The 14519-nt window shown below is 36.7% G+C and overlaps 1 long non-coding RNA gene across 1 annotated transcript; it reads left to right on the top strand.

Moving 5' to 3' along the window:
• Positions 1–278: 278 nt before the first annotated feature.
• On the top strand, positions 279–2569 carry LOC108292108. The gene is made up of 2 exons (XR_001820146.1): positions 279–391; positions 2216–2569. It is a non-coding gene; the product is annotated as an uncharacterized LOC108292108 (long non-coding RNA).
• Positions 2570–14519: the final 11950 nt, after the last annotated feature.

The following is a 14519-nucleotide window of genomic DNA, read 5'->3' as shown; positions in this document are numbered from 1 at the left end:
TTGTTTCATCTTCTAGGCTAGTGATATTTTTACTGTGTTCCTCTGCCTCCTTCAAAAGGCAAAATACGTTGGATAAAGAGTCACAAAAGAGATGGCACAAAATGTACATTTAATGCTCAGGTTTGATAATATGTTACTTTGGGTAATTACTTCAGCCTTCTGAGCATCAGTTTTCGTCCAATAAAATGAGAATGTTTACCTAATCAATATTGACAAGGAACTCTGAGATTTTTCTTAATTAGCTTTTTCATTAGTGATCTCTTTCTTATTTCTATCACTTGCAAAACAAGAAAACAAAATGAAACAAAATAAAAATTATCAACTCATATCAAGCACACATGTGGCAGATATTTTTTGTGATAGATGACCATTCTTATATCAAAACATACAAGTATGTATGGATATTAATATATGATAGACAGAAGAAAATCTCATCCCTGCCCTTCATGTCCTGCCAACTTTATTATGTGAATCTCTTTTTTTTTTTTACATTCCTTATTAAGATTTTATCTTATTCATGCTGGCATTTTTTTCTTTAAGACAAAACATCTTTAAGCAAAAATCAGAACATTTGTGCTATTTTTTAGTTTTACAAATTCATATAATTAGTATTTTTTAATATTAAATCCTTTAATATTCAAAAAACTTCCATATTTCTTGCTATATAGTCAAGAAGATATTCTGAAGCCATATGGTGGATCTGTTTGCCAACTGTGGAATGATATTTAAGCACTTTGGTGCTTTAATAGCAACATTGACATCAATACCTGGAAAATTATTTTTAGCTAGATCCTTTTCTTCAATACTTAGAACATTATGACAACACAAGAAGCAGTAATACCATTATGGCATCTCATTTCTCAGTTCTAACATTTAGCATTTTCTTAGCATACAGGGCAAGTGAAACATGACGTGGAGGTAGGTAGAATTCATATACAAATTGAAATGGAGAAATTGCCTCCAACCAAAGCAGAAACAGATGGGAAGGTCCCAGAGGAGCTGTATCCTAAAGGGAAAGGTACAACCTGCCATTTCCACTTACTGTTGCAAAATTGAACGCTAATTAGGATAGACTTTTTTTCAAAAGCTTTGAAACAAAAATAACTATTTTGAGAAAATGGTTTTCATGTCCCTTTTTAGAGATTTTATTTTTAAAAAGGTCTAACTTTACTAATGACCATGTGAAAAATGTTCAATACCGCCACACATATAAATGATTATTCGGATTCCTATAGATTTTAATTTTATATCTTGGTAGATTAGACAGATATATAAAGAGAATATTGTTTCAACTGATGCCTTTTGACATGTTTTGGGGTCAAGACTTTGTAGTTTATCTTCTGTATCTTCTGATTGTTCTCCCCATTATTTTTATGTCTACCTCCTTCCAAATATCTTTCCCTTTTGCTAGAGTGATCTTTTAAAAACACAAAGCTAATCATGTGCTTTTTATGTCTTGCTTTTATAAACTGTCATAAATTTATTGAGTCAATTAATATTTATTAAATGTCTCCAACTATTAAGATTCAGCTAGGTAATGTAGAAGATACAAATATCAGCAAAATACAGTATTTTTTTTTTCAGAAGATACAACCTAGTAACAAAGACACAAGATATGCCCATGTCAACGTACAGCTTTACATTATGTAGTACTTCATTATTACAAATGTCTCCCATATATTATTATATGTGATGGTTACAATCTTTGAGAAAGGCAAAGCAAACAGATGTATTCATTCATTTTTTTTTCTGTCCACAGGTAATAGTGAGCACCTACAGTGTGCCAGGAATTGAAGTAGATTCTTGGGATGAAGAAAAGACAGAATCCACATTTTTTATAAGTTCAGAGATTAGCTGAGAGAGAGAAGAAAAGGACAATGGCAATCCTCCATGGCAAGGGCTCTATGTAAGAGAATACAGAGAACAGATGGCCATTCCAGACTCACCTGGAATTGAAACTGGGCTCCGCACCTTGGGAATCACAAGACTTAAAACAGTATATTCCACTTCCTCCAGTCTGTTTTGTATCTGTAAAATGCATCTATTTCATATGGCTATAATGAGGAGTAAATAAGGTCATCTAGGTACATATCTGATACCTGAGTTAGGACCAGCTCATTGCATCTCAAGGAACATGTTGATCTACTTGAACTCCCTCTCTCTTTCCCCAGCTCCATCTAGCTCTAAGTGCTTTGTCTCCATTCTAAATTGTCAGACATTTTGCAAGATAAACAGCAGCATGCAATGGGCTGGAGAAAGAAACAGCAGAAAGCAGAGTCAAAGAGCCCGGGGAACCATCCATCACAAAGCTATCCTGCCTTAAAGTGAAAAGTGCAATTCCCTAAGACTCTGGTAACACCCATGACTGAACATCCTGCTAATTTTAGCAAAATAATAAATATGAATAAGTCTCGTTTTTGAAACTGACTGCAGCCAAATGAAAGTGGGAAACCTTAGCTTACAAAGAAATAAAAACCAGAAGCTCTTCCCTTTCAATTGAAACCATGATTAACAAACATTTGTAAATCCAAGTTGCTCTCAAAAGATCAAAACTGGTATGATTCAGTGATGACAACTTGCTAGAAAAATTGTCTTCAGTACTTGCAAAACCAGTTTCAATGAAGGTAGGAGAGTTGAAAGAGGCAGAAAGGATTAGTGAAGGAGACAAATCGTTTAGTTTCGTATGGGCTAAAAACCCCAGTGAAGTAAAAATTGTAACCAAGGACGAACAACAGAATATTAAAGCAAAGTATTTTCTTTGATGTTACTGCCTGCTCAGCTTCTTGGAGAGAAAATGAATACTTTTAGATCAGATTTAGAGAAATGAGTAATAAGAATGAGGATAAAGGTTTCTTTTTTAAGTGATTGTATCTTCTTTCTTCAAGTGTGTTGTAAGTTCCTGAAGGATAGGGTTTACAAATTTCCTTCTTTGCTCTTCTGTAGTGCTTGGAATGGGCTTCACAGAGAGTAGGGTTCAAAATAAGTCTAGCTGGGCAGATCACTATTAATAGAAGATAAGCAAAGCACAGGACATTGGATATTATTCTTTTATATGAATTTATATTGACATTACTTTTCTTCATTGAAAAGGAAAGAGGACAAGAAATAGAAATGAAGCAATATCTTGTTACTTTGTTTCACTTACCATAGAGATTGGCCCACAGTGAATGTTTAATAAATGTTTATTGGAGGAGCTAATAAGAAAAACAGCATGCAGATAAACAGACAAGAAACATTGCATTCCTGTTGCTTTGGTAAAAAGAAACGTCCTCCTCTCATTCCAGAAGGTGGACTGGCAGCAACAGCAGCAGAGGTAAATGCAGCTGCATTTTCTTTAAAATAGGACATGGGTCTACAGGTTAGAAACTGTGACCTCCTGAAGGGTGTGAGTCACCAGCTCTGCCAGTGGCTAGCACCCAGCTGGGTCCTTGACAACACCTGCGGAGTTGATGGAGTCATTTATTGTAGTTTTCCTTTCCTTATCTCATTTCTTAGCTGCCTAGATTCTCCAGGTTTACCTGAAAATTTCTCCATTTACCCCAGTGCAAGCAATCAAACAAAAATTTCAACTGTTTTGATAGTATGTCCTTATAGATTTGTTGGCTTCCTTTTCTGATCATAATATGACCTTTTGGAAAGGAAGCTTTTTGTGAGATATGCAACATGAATCTCCTGTCCATGTTCAAAGCCTCACAAAGCAAAAAGCATTGAGTTTATGATGTGTTCACCCTGGATTTCAGGCATGTCTGGGAATGCCAGCGGGACTTTCGGAGAGACATTAAAAACAAAGCTCTAGTTACATGAGGTATCATGTCTTTCTGATCACAGAGGTCATTTACCCAGTAAACAAATATTTATTGAGTACCAACTAGGTAGCAATATGCTAGGCTTAGAAAGCTGTAACCTCTGCCCTCAGAGAAGATATACAATGAACAAGTAAAGTAAATATTTCAAAGAATTATGGAATACTATGTAAGCATGTTACAAAACGATCTAAGCTAGTTTAGGGCAGGAGGTCAGAAAATGCTTTACTAGGGAAATGATATTTATGCTGAAACCTGATGAGTGAACTGAGTTGTACAAGTGTGGGTCAAAGAAAGGGCAGTGGGCCATGGTTAAGAGATGAGATGCGGTTTTGAGGGGAAGATGATGTCTGTCATGTCGGTCCTATCTTGAATGTTTATTTCAATTGACACCTGAGACCAAGTGCCATGTCAAAATAAAGAGGGTGGGGGCGGAGAAGCTGGAGACTGGGACTAAATCTAGAAAAACTGGAGACCCTACTCTGGACATCCGATGTCTATGTCTTCCATGTTGAGAAGAAATTATTGCAATGATTTTTATAACCCAGAGACACTGTACACGTTAGTGGACAGAAGGGCTCACCTTTTGTAAACACCAATTGTAATACAGTTACTACAGCAGCACGTCAAACAAGTGCAGACAAACAAACAATATAGTAGTGTGAGGATCACATATTTCAAGGCAGTCATTCTTACATGCTCCGCATGGTACACTGACATTTTAAAAGCACAGATGTGGTAACCGATATATTGTCATGCACCTGCTTATTTGCCCTCTTTGCTCTAGGAATTAATTCCAAACATGGGTTACAGTTCACTTTATGGCTTTGTCCTTTGATACATTTATATACTTGAATATATATTTAATATATATTCATGATATAAATATATTCTTATTATTCATATATTAAAAATATTTAATATATTCAAGTATCTAAATCTCAAGATTTATTATTTATCAATTATCCTCCACTTTTCTACTCATCCACCCAAAACACATATACACACACACACACACACACACACACACACACGCACGCACACACACAGTATATCCTATATTCCATTATTATCTATTTTTAACTCTGTTTACTTCTCTGGAATCACCATACTCTCTGAACTGCAGACTAGTTTGTTGCCTCCTCTACTTAGTATTTCTCTGTCCCCTCCTCCCCTGTGGCCCCTCTGTCTTGACAAACAACTGCTTGTTCTTTAAAATCTTCTCCAGAAATCCTTTCCTCCAGCCCCAAGACTAGATATGGTTCCCCCTTCCTGCTTTCAAAGCACCCTACACATTTCTCATAATGTGTATGTGATTTCATAGTAATTGTCGGATTACCTGTCTGTATCTCTCATAAGACTATAAGCTCCTACAGGACAAATGCGTGTCTTATGATTCACAACATTGTTCCTGTCACATGGTAAGTGCTTCCTATATATTTGTTGGATAAATATCTGACTTCCCCTACTTTTATGACAGTTACTGCCATGCCCCATATTTGACTTGATTCCATTTCTATCTGCTTCTATTTGCTACCTGCTTGTCTATGTTGGAGAGAGGAAGCCTGGAATTTTGTTTGCCTAACGTAAAGACGGGTGTAGTTTTAGCCGTTTTTCTAAAAATGGCATCTAGTTTTGCCAAGTCATCTCAAACATCCTGTCAGTGCTTCAGAAAACTTTTCTTTGTTGGAAATTTGACCTTATCATCAACAGACATATTTAGCTCTGAAATCTAATAGATTTCTTTTTGAAGGATATTGAGCAAAGAGAACTGAAATCTCTTCTTCAGGTGTGCCTCGCCTGAAAAGAGCTACTAATAAATCTGGTAGCCGGTGGAGCCTCTTCTGCTTGTGCTTCCTAGGGGATACTTCTTGCCTTTTTGTGGACACTATCCCTGAGGAGCTGGGGTGACTTACTTGAGTGGTAAATTCGGGAAGAAAACCCAGGATACTTGGTTAACCATAGCTGTTTTCCTCTTGGGTGCAAGCTGCTAACAAGGAACGAAATGCTCATAGCAAACAGAAGCTGTGTTTTTCATGGGGCCAGGCTCTGTCTTTGAGCTGGTGGTAACAGAATTGACTTGGGTGAGAAGTATGTCAGATTCCGAGATTTGCTGTTAGAAAGGCCACTGGATGTCATGTGCTCCAACTTGGCCTTCACCAAGGTTATGCTTCAGCTTCCCACCTGCCATTTGTCTTACTTCTCAATTTGTTTAAAATATAAATGAGAAAGACACTTTCTCAAAGACCCCTAGTCAAGCCCAATTTTTTAAAAAAGTGTTTGGGAACTGATGATTCTACTCCTAAACTGCACTCTAGCTCAGTAGATGTCCCTTCTTCACAAAGTTACTTTTGAGCAGAACCTGGACCTCCTATAATCTGGGGGTTAATTCCAGTTTCAGGAGAAGGCAAACATTTGGCTATGGTGGATACTAAAGTAGGATTTAATTTCACTGACTCCAGCATCTGCTGGCTTGATTGGTATCAGACTCTTTGCCTGTACTTAAACTTCAGTGTTTGTGTGTACCTAGTACATGAGCACTTGGCTGGCTCCTAACTTATTGCCCTGCCTTTATAACTGACCTCCCAGCAAGTCTCAGGTCTGGACCACTTCCGTGTTTGCTCCAAACATTTGTTCTGAGAATATTCCTGGTCATCCTGGGACTGACTTTCCACATATCTGTATTCCATCACTCCCACACACCTGGCATAGTGAAATCAGAGACATTAGCTGTTATGTTGCTTTTCATAAAAGGCAGTGGGACTTTACCATCAGAAAAGTCTAGGAATTATATTCCAACATTTACTTGTTCCACAATCTTAAACAATAGTAATGGCAACCACCAATTACTGACTGCTTACTCCATGCTGGGCATTTTCCGAGATATGTTATGTCTAATATCTGTCAATCAGATATGCCAGCTTTGCAAGATACATGTATCATCACCATTTAAAAATGAGAAAGCCAGAGAGGCTATGGTTTACATATACAAAGTGCTTTAGCATAGTTCCTGGCACATGATAGCCATTCAAAAGTAAAAAGATTGCTTGACTTTCCTTCTTATTTTAATTTTATTTTTATAATAGTTTTACATGTAGAAGATTCAAAAATCATAATGATAAAAATCTATGCTCTAAGAAATCTTGATTTCTTCCCTTTCCTCATTTACTTCATTCTCCTTCATTCCCTATACATAGTCATTTGAACCATTTTGTGTATTTTGTTTATCCTTATACTATTTATGCAAATATAGGAACATATATGTGCATACACACATATATTTATCACTTTTAAATAGCTTGCATCATAATATGTTCTCTATAAATATCACTATTTTTATTGATTTCTCTTTTCCATCATTCCCAACATACAATCCTTTATAAATCTTACCTACCTTCAAAATGTAAATTCTATGACTATTTGTCACTTATCCACTCTGGCCCACGTTACCACCTTCTCCATCCTGGATTGCTGCAATAACATTCTCCTCCACTCTGATCCAACTCACTACCATCTCTATCCTGAATTCCTGCAATAACATCCACGATACTCCCCACGCATGTGCCCGACCCTCCCTAGTTATTATTCTCGCAGTAGTCAGAATAACTGTTTCAAACTCAGAGTCAGATCGTGCACTAGTCTCCTAAATCTAACTGTAAAATGTGCCCCATTAAACTCAGAGTAAAATCTAAAGAAATTACACAGGTATGCCTATTATCTATTGCTGTGCAACAAGCCACCCCAAAATTTTGTGGCTTAAAACAGCAACCATATGTTTCTTCACAATTCTTTAATTTGGGCTAGTTTAGCTGGGTTTAGTCTTCGCCAGACTCACATGAGGGCCCCATGGGGCTGCAGGAAGTCACTTGTCTGGGATTCAACTAGGGCTGATGACTTCAGAATAGTTTGTTCATCCATAGCAGTTATCTAGGGTCGTTGGCTCAAATGCCTCAGTTCTTTTTTACATGAGGTTTCCAGTAGGATAACCTCTAATAGGATCATTTTTTATATGGCCTTCTTAACTTCTTTATAACTTTTTTCCTCATACCTACTTCTTTCAGGAGTATAAACATGAAAGTAGCAAGGCCTCTTGAGCCTAGGCTTTGGAACTTAGATAACATCACTTATGCCACATTCTATTTGTAAAACCAAGTCCAAAATTCTAGCTTAGATTCAAGGTTTGTATAAATACCATTCATATCTCAAAGATAAGTTTCAATCTACCACAACTAGCCTATGAGCACTTTATCTGATCCCTGTGACCTCATCACTCATTCTCACCCACACTTACTCTGTGCTAGACACACAACTAGCCTCACCATTGTTTCTCTTTCCAGTCTAAGGTGAGTTTCTTCTGCATGGACTATGGTTTGGCTACACATGGCTAACTCCCTCACTTCCTTTAAGTCTTTTCTGATATGTCCTCCATTCAATGAGGCAAACCCTTTTAAATCATACGCTTCATTCAGTGACCATCCTATTTGCATGTTCTTTACTTCTTTTTATTTTATTCATAACACCTACTATTTTCTTGTATGTAGGAGAATAGCTGACTAATTATGTCCACTTTTCATTTTTTTCTCTTTCTGCTTGAGGGTATGAATATTTTTCTTTTTTGTAATTTTACTTTAAGTTCCAGGATACATGTACAGAATGTGCAGGTTTGTTACATATGTATACGTGTGCCATAGTGGTTTGCTGCATCTACTGACCCTTCCTCTAAGTTCCCTCCCCTTGCCCCTACCTCTCAACAGGCCCTGGGGTGTGTTGTTCCCTTCCCTGTGTCCATGTTTTCTCATTGTTCAGTTCCCATTTATGAGTGAGAACATGTGGAGTTTGGTTTTCTGTTCCTGTGTTAGTTTGCTGAGGATGATGGCATCCAGCTTCATCCATATCCCTGCAAAGGAGATGATCTCATTCTTTTTTATGGCTGTATAATATTCCATTGTGTATATGTACCATATTTTCTTTATCCAGTCTATCATTAATGGACATTTGGGTTGGTTCCACCACTTTGCTATTGTAAATAGTGCTGCAATAAATATACGTGTGCAACAGCTTTACAGTAGAATGATTTATATTCCTTTGGGTACATACCCAGTAATGGGATTGCTGGGCCAAGTGGTATTTCTGGTTCTAGATCCTTGAAAAATTGCCATATTGTCTTCCACAATTGTTGAACTAATTTACATTCCCACCAACAGTGTAAAAGCATTCCTATTGCTCCACAGCCTCACCAATATCTGGGGTTTCTTAATTTTATAATAATCACCATTCTGACTGGCGTGAGATGGTATGTCATTGTAATTTTGATTTACATTTCTCTAATGACTGATGATGATGATATATATATATATATGTGTGTGTGTGTGTGTGTGTGTGTGTGTGTGTGTATATATATATGCACACACACACACATATATATAAATATTTTGTTGCACTTTAGGTTCTGGGGTACATGCAGGATTGTTGCATAGGTACATACATGGATTTTTGTTAGCTGCATAAATGTCTTCTTTTGAGAAATGTTGTGCTAATGTCATTTGCCTACTTTTTGATAGAGTTGTTTCTTTCCTTTAAATTTGTTTAAGTTCATTGCAAATTCTGGATATTAGACCTTTGTCAGAAGGGTAGATTTCAAAAATATTCTCCTATTCTGTAGGTTGCTTGTTCACTCTGATGATAAGTTTCTTTTGCTGTGTAGAAGCTCTTTAATTAGATTCTATTTGTCAATTTTGGCTTTTGTTGCAATTGCTTTTGGCATTTTCGTCATGACGTGTTTGCCCATGTATATGTCCTGAATAGCATTGCCTAGGTTTTCTTCTAGGGTTTTTATGGTTTCAGGTTTTTCAAGTAAGTCTTTAATCCATCTTGAGTTAATTTTTATATAAGGCGTAAGGAAGGGGTCCAGTTTCAGTTTTCTGCATATGGCTAGCCAGTTTTCCCAGCACCCTTAATTGAATAGGAGATCCTTTTCCCATTGCTTGTTTTTGTCAGGTTTGTTGAAGATCAGAAGGTTGTAGATGTGTGATGTTATTTCTGAGATCTCTGTTCTGTTCCATCGGTCTATACGTTTGTTTTGGCACCAGTACCATCCTGTTTGGTTACTGCAGCTTTCTAGTATAGTTTCAAGTCAGGTAGCGTGATGCCTCCAGCTTTGTTCTTTTTGCTTAGGATTGTCTTGGTTATATGGGGTCTTCCTTGATTCCATATGAAATTTAAAGTAGTTTCTTCTGATTCTGTGAAGAATGTCAGTGGTAGTTTGATGGAAATAGCATTGGATCTATGAATTACTTTGGGAAGTATGGCCATTTTCACAATATTGATTCTTCCTATCCATAAGGATGGAATGTTTTTCCATTTGTTTGTGTCCTCTCTTATTTCCTTGAGTGGTGGTTTGTAGTTCTCCCTGAAGAGGTCTATCACATCCCTTATAAGTTGTATTCCTAGGTATTTTATTCTCTTTGTAGCAATTGTGATTGGGAGTTCATTCATGATTTGGCTCTCGGCTTCTCTGCTATTGGTGTGTAGGAATGCTTGTGATTTCTACACATTGATTTTGTATCCTGAGACTGTGCTGAAGTTGCTTATCAGCTTAAGGAGTTTTTGGGCTGAGATGATGAAGTTTTCTGAATATAGAGTTATGTTGTATACAAACAGAGAAAATTTGACTTGCTCTCTTCCTATTTGAATAGGCTTTATTTCTTTCTCTTGCCTGATTGTGCTGGCCAGAACTTCCAATACTATGTTAAATAGGAGTGGTTAGAGACGGCATCCTTGTCTTGTGCCAGTTTTCAAATGGAATAATTACAGTTTTTGCTCATTCAACATGATATTGGCCATGGCTTTGTCATAAATAGCTCTTATTATTTTGAGATGTGTTCCGTCAACACCTAATTTATTAAGTTTTTAACATGAAGGGCAGTTGAATTTTATCAAAGATCTTCTCTTCATCTATTGAGACAATCATGCGGTTTTTGTCTTTGGTTCTGTTTATGAGATAGATTATGTTATTGATTTGTGTATGATGAAGAAGCCTTGAATCCCAGGGACGAAGCCAACTTGATTGTAGTGGATAAGTTTTTTGATGTGCTGCTGGATTCGGTATGCCAGTATTTTATTGAGGATTTTCGCATTGGTGCTTATCAGGGATATAGGTCTGAGTGTTTTCTTTTTTATTGCGTCTCTGCCACATTTTGGTATAAGGATGGTGCTGGGTTCATAAAATGAGTTAGGAAGAAGTCTCTCCTTTTCAGTTGTTTGGAATCGTTTCAGAAGGAATGGTACCAGCTCCTCTTTTTAGCTCTGGTAGAATTCGACTGTGAATCTGTGGTCCTGGGCTTTTTGTTTGGTTGGTAGGCTATTAAGTACTGCCTCAATTTCAGTCCTTGTTATTGGCTTATTCATGGATTCAACTTCTTCCTGGTTTAGTCTTGGAAGGGTGTGTGTATCCAGGAATTTATCCATTTCTTCTAGATTTACTGGTTCATTGCATACAGGTGTTTATAGTATTCTTTTACAGTATTCTGTATTTCTGTGGGGTGAGCAGTGATATTGCCTTTCTTATATTTTATTGTGTCTATTTAATTATTCTCTTTATTAGTCTAGCTAGTGGTCTATTTTGCTAACTTTTTCAAAAAACCATCTCTGGGATATATTGATTTTTTTGGAGGGTTTTTCATGTCTCTCTCTCCTTTAATTCTGCTCCGATCTTAGTTATTTCTTATCTTCTGCTAGTTTTTGGATGAGTTTGCTCTTGCCTCTCTAGCTCTTTTAATTGTGATGTTAGGGTGATTATTTGAGATCTTTCTAGCTTTCTCATGTGGGCATTTAGTGCTGTAAATTTCCCTCTTAACACTGCCTTAAATAAATGATGGCATTTATTCATTGGAATATTACATACTGATAAAAAAGAAAAAATACTATTGTTACACATAACTGGTGAAATAATCTAGACGCAAGAGTAAATGCTGAATGATCTCACTTAAATTATCTCACTTAAATGAAGTTCAAAAACAGACAAAACTAATCTATCACATTAGAGGTCAGAATACTACTCACTTTAGGTAGAATATTCACTGGAAGGGAAAAAAGGTATCTTTCCTGGGGCTACTACTTCCTACTATAGGTAGTCCTGGTGTGCTTCACGTTTCATTGCTTTTTTTTTTTTTTTTTTTTTTAACTCCACTCTCAATTTTGTAACTAGACCCTTCATCCTACTCTTATTAATTCTTGTTTTCAAGGGAGCTGGTTATTTCTGCCAGGGTTCTCCCTGATAGAGCACCACCATTACTCATTCCTCCCTGCCACCCTTAGGTGCCACTAAAGTATTCCTCCTCTCCAAGGCCTTGCTTTGCCTGGTCCATTGCTCCATGTGTGAGCTCTTCAGTGGTAGGTAGAAAGGGAGTGTCTGTCTTTCTGCTCAACTGGTGAGAGGGACTAGAGAAGTTCTCTTCTCTCTGAAGGCATTTTAAGGCCAGAGAGACTTTGCTTAGATGAAGCCTGGAACAGGTTCTTTTCCCATGAAAATATTAGACCAAATTTGAACTATTAAAAATCTTAGTTCCCCCCCACCTTTTTTTTTTTTTTTTTTTTTTTTTTTTTTTTTTTTTTTTTTTTTTTTTTTTTTTTTTGGTTCTCTATTCTGTTTCATTCGACTATGTGCCTAAATTTATACCACTATCATGCTGTTTCGGTGATGATGGTCTTATACTATAGTCTGAAGTCAGGTAACGTGACACCACCAGATTTGTTCTTTTTGCTTAGTTTTGCTTTGGCTATGCAGGCTCTTTTTGGTTCCATATGAATTTTAAGATTCTTTTTCTAGTTCTGGGAAGAATAATAGTGGTATTTTGATGAGAATTGCATTGAATTTGTAGATTGCTTTTGGCAGTATGACCATTTTAACAATATTGATTCTACCCATCCATGAGTATGGGACATGTTTTTCTTTGTTTGTGTCATCTATGATTTCTTTCAGCAGTGTTTTGTAGTTTTCCTTGTAGAGGTCTTTCAAAGAAAGACCTTGGGTAGGTATATTCCTAAGTATTTTGTTTTTTGCAACTATTTTAAAGGGGATTGAGTTCTTGATTTTATTCTCAGCTTGGTTGCTGTTGGTGTCTAGCAGAGCTACTGATTTATGTACATCAATTTTGTATCCTCAAACTGGGAAATGAGGGTGATGTGTGCACCAAAATCTCAGAAATCGCCACTAAAGAACTTAGCCATGTAATCAAACAGCACGTGTTCCCTGCAAACATATTGAAATAAACTAAATAAGACTATTACGCAATCGAACCACAGGAAAGTCTCACGCACAGGAGCGCATCAACAGAGTTGCTATGAACATAAAAAACTAGAAACCACCTGAACACCTATCCATAGAGGATGATTGAGTAAATTTTTTTCTTTTTCTTTTTTCTTTTTTTTGAGACAGAGTCTCACTGTGTTCCCAGGATGAAGTGCAGTAGTGGCACTTCGGCTCACTACAACCTCTGCCTCCCGGGTTCAAGTAATTCTCCTGCCTCAGCCTCCTGAGTAGCTGGGACTACAGGTGCATGCCACCACGCTCAGCTAATTTTTGTATTTTTAGTAGAGATGGGGTTTCACCATGTTGGCCAGGCTGGTCTCCATCTCTTGACCTCGTGATCTGCCTGCCTTGGTGTCCCAAAGTACTGAGATTAGAGGCATGAGCCAGTGCACCTGACCAACTGAGTAAATTATGCACATCTGTATATGTTACATTTTGGAGTCATTTAAAAAACATGTTTATGAAACGTTAGGGGCCTGGAAAAATACTTGTAACAAAATGTTAGGCAAAAAACGCCTTTCATTTTCCGGTTTTCAAACTATGAATATAAGTTAACCATTCAAAATTAAACATTAAAAGTGATAAAAAATCTTAGATTCAACATTTTTCATTTCCATGGGCATTTACTTATTTCTCTTTGAAGTCTTAGAAAAATACTACATACATTATAGCCTAATATTGCAATAGAGAATTCCGTTTTATTTTAAGTATATTTCTTTTCCCTCTTTTATATTTAGTATTCCTATGTGTAATGTTAATACTGTCTTAATTATTCTCAATTTATTACATTAGATATTTTGGTAAGTATATACATAGTTTTATAACAAGCTTGGCAATAAATAAGCAATGCCAAAATATTTTAGTGACATAAATTGGACACAATACATTATATTCTGAAAACTATATGTGCATTATAGGCTATCAATGTAATTTCTTAAATGGTTTTCAAATTGATTATTAGCAAGATTATATGACTGTTAACCCACCATTAAATGATTCATAAATTTACCCATGTGAGAAGCAATTTAGCTATACACCAATGCCTGCAGTTTCATCCGTCTTTGTACCTTGGTGCTACGATTTGAATGTGTATATCCCCTCTCAAGTTCACATTGAAACTTAATCCCTAATACAACACTATTAAGGAATAGGGCTTTGAGGATATTATTCATTCAGTTGGGACCCTCATAAATAAGACTAGTGATTTTACAAAAGAGGACTGAGGGAAGTGTTTACCCCTTTTCCTTTCTATTCCTTCCACCATGTGAAGACACAGATTTCCTTCCCTCCAGAGGACACAGCAAGAAGGCATCATCCTGAAAGCAGAGAATAGCCCTCACTGGAGACTGAACATGCTGGTGCCTTGGTCTTGGACTTCCCAGCTTCCAACACTGTGAGAAATAAAC

Source organism: Cebus imitator, unplaced genomic scaffold (genome assembly GCF_001604975.1).
Source record: "Cebus imitator isolate Cc_AM_T3 unplaced genomic scaffold, Cebus_imitator-1.0 Scaffold477, whole genome shotgun sequence".
NCBI classification, from domain to species: Eukaryota; Metazoa; Chordata; class Mammalia; order Primates; family Cebidae; genus Cebus; species Cebus imitator.
This window is presented reverse-complemented; position numbering and strand designations above follow the sequence as displayed.